The 3,207-nt window shown below is 37.9% G+C and overlaps 1 non-coding gene across 1 annotated transcript; it reads left to right on the top strand.

The window, feature by feature from the left end:
- Positions 1 to 2,990: 2,990 nt before the first annotated feature.
- On the top strand, positions 2,991 to 3,097 carry LOC114239521 (U6 spliceosomal RNA). Its single transcript, XR_003624449.2, has one exon. It is a non-coding gene; the product is annotated as a U6 spliceosomal RNA (small nuclear RNA).
- The last annotated feature ends 110 nt before the right edge of the window (positions 3,098 to 3,207 follow it).

The following is a 3,207-nucleotide window of genomic DNA, read 5'->3' as shown; positions in this document are numbered from 1 at the left end:
TCATAATATACAGATTCAACAATACAATGCACGTATGTGTAGTATGTTTCAGCTATATGGTTCGCGGTTTCGCTCGCTTTATATTCGGAATAAAATCCATGATTTTTACTGATCCTGAAACAGTAATGCGTTTGGGTCCGAAGGGTGGGGTAGCCGTTGTAACTATACTTGAGACCTTAGAACTTATATCTCAAGGTGGGTGGCGCATTTACGTTGTAGATGTCTATGGGCTCCAGTAACCACTTAACACCAGGTGGGCTGTGAGCTCGTCTACTCATCTAAGCAATAAAAAAAGGCGTCCATTTTTTTTAGGTTTTATGATATTATCATCCTTGTAAATATCATAAAATTCGTGGTTATAGCGCGTTCTCCATATATCGTTTTCCTGCACAGCACCGAATATCCGTCTTAGGATCTTACGCTCGAACACAAGTAGTCGGTTCTCATCCTTTTTATTGAATACCCATGTCTCTAAGCCATACGTAAAAATGGATCTCAGTAGGGCTTTATAAAGAAGAATTTTGATATTTCGTGACAGAATTTTGGAACAAATTTAAGCAGGCTGAAGTAGCTTTTATTCGCCGACAATATTCTTGAACTATTTCTGCTGTTATGTCATTATTATTAGCTATCAGAGAACCAAGATATACAAAATCATTCACAGATCCAAAAGTATTACGACCAATAATTTTATGCGCTGCATCCTCACGTGTGTCTCTCGACAGTAAATATTATATACTGTTACGCCGGTACGAGTAACGCCATCTATCGCCGAATAGTCGAGTAAGTTGTACTTTGGTGGAACATTTATTTATCCCGAACCCCAGCGCGTAACAATACGTACAGATTGAGGTGATTTGTGTAGTGTTCGTACGAAAAAGGCGGTCAAAGCAGTAAGGGAAAGAATTCGAAGAAATCCTGTCCGAAAGCAAAAGATTTTATCTCGGGAGATGAAGATAGCACCTAGAACCACGTCACGTATTTTAAAAGATGACTTAGGACTTGCAGCCTATAAAATACGTACTGGTCATTTCTTAACTGATAATTTAAAAGAGAATAGGGTGGTAAAATCGAAACAACTACTGAAGCAGTACGCAATCATAGAAAATTTTTGTTTACGGATGAGAATTTTTTTACAATTGACCAAACATTTTAATAAACAAAATGACCATATTTATGCTCAAAGGTCTAAGGAAGCTTCCCAATCAGTCGACAGAGTGCAACGAGGGCACTATCCGACTTCAGTGATGGTTTGGTGGGGTATTAGCTATGAAGGAGTGACTGAACCATATTTTTGTGAAAAAGGTATCAAAACATCGGCACAAGTGTATCAAGATACCATTCTTGAGAAGTTAGTGAAGCCCCTTAACAACGCCATGTTCAATAATCAAGAATGGTCCTTCCAGCAAGACTCGGCGCCAGGTCATAAAGGTCGGTCTACGCAGTCTTGGTTGGAAACGAACGTTTCGGACTTCATCAGAGCTGAAGACTGGCCGTCGTCTAGTCCCGATCTTAATCCGCTGGATTATGATTTATGATCAGTTTTAGAGAGTACGGCTTGCTCTAAACGCCATGATAATTTGGAGTCCCTAAAACAATCCATACGATTGGCAGTGAAAAATTTTCCCATGGAAAGTGTGCGTGCTTCTATTGATAGCTGGCCTCAACGTTTAAAGGACTGTATTGCAGCCAATGGAGACCACTTCCAATAAGCTTTTTATACTTAAAATTGTTTTATATTTATGTATTAAGCTAACACACTGTAAAAGTAATAAATGTTATTTGCAATAGATTTTTTATTTATTTTTAATTGTAACAGTATTTATGGCCAGACTAAGTATATTAACACGTGAAGCAAAAACTTTGTACCCCTTTTTACGAAAATTGCGCGGACGGAGAAGTATGAAATTTCTCACACTTATAGAGAATATAGAGATAGAGAAGCAGTGCAGAATGCTAATATTTTTTAAAATAATGCATAAAAGATACTTTAAATCAATAAAGAAAACATTACACACACTATCATGTATTTGACACAACACATACATAAAAATATACTCGTTGTTTACTCTCAATTTTGTTATTATTTAAAGTCTGTGGTCGAATTGGAAATAGATTAATATTGTTTGTCTTTAATATTATTGATCTTTAGTGCAGTTTTGCCGTATACTGTGATTATATTATTGAAATATAATAGTGTTTGACAATAGAACCATAATAATTTTTAAACTTATAATTTCAATTAATTGTAGTCGAATCTTGACTACTGCATGGCCACTAGTTTTATATAAATACATCAAATCAGTACATGTACGTTGATTCTCTAGTGACTACATATTAAAGTTTTGTAATCTTGTAATTGCGTTGGTGTTACCGCACCTATTACGCAGTGAGATACTCGAAGTGGTATCTGGAGGGCGACCGCTTTTGAAGAGCAAGGCTGTACTTTTCGTGGGGTTCATGTCGATGCGCCTCTTCCGGAACCACTGCCCTATGGTGGTTGCTGCGGTTTGGAGTCGCCGATGAAGTAACAACTTTTTTTTATATGTGTAGTATAAGGCCGTGTCATCGGCGAAGAGAGCTAGATGTACCCCCGGAGACCGGGGCTTATACCAATCGCTTGGGAATGCATTTTATATTAAATTAGGTAATATAACGATAATAAGTACGCTTTCATTAATTATAATGTACAATGGCGACTTATAAATCGTATCTTAAGTTGTGATGCCTATGGGACACAGTAACCCGTTTTTATACTTGTATACGTCCTCGTCCCTGAGTAAAACCGCTATTACATGTCGAACAGACAGACCAACAACAAGCTTAATCTATAAGGGCTCCGATTTTTTTCATTTTGCGGACCGGAACCCTAATTAATAAAACATTCACTTATCTCATAGAGGAATGTACTGCTTAACGATAAACAGGTCAGAGGATTCTAATGATAAGAAAACGTATTACATACGTGTACTGTTTACAGCAATATGCTGGTACTTGCTTGGGCAGTATATATACTAAAATTGGAACGATACAGAGAAGATTAGCATGGCCCCTGCGCAAGGATGACACGCAAATTTGTGAAGCGTTCCAAATTTTGTATCTACAGTCGGCATCGATGTGCCACTTCGACAAAGCGACACGACACGAGAACCCTTTCATTGTGGCCACCGGTAACTACGTTCCCGATCCTGCGGACAGAATGGAAAG

Source organism: Bombyx mandarina, chromosome 07 (genome assembly GCF_030267445.1).
Source record: "Bombyx mandarina strain Sakado chromosome 07, ASM3026744v2".
In the NCBI taxonomy this organism is placed as follows: domain Eukaryota; kingdom Metazoa; phylum Arthropoda; class Insecta; order Lepidoptera; family Bombycidae; genus Bombyx; species Bombyx mandarina.
This window is presented reverse-complemented; position numbering and strand designations above follow the sequence as displayed.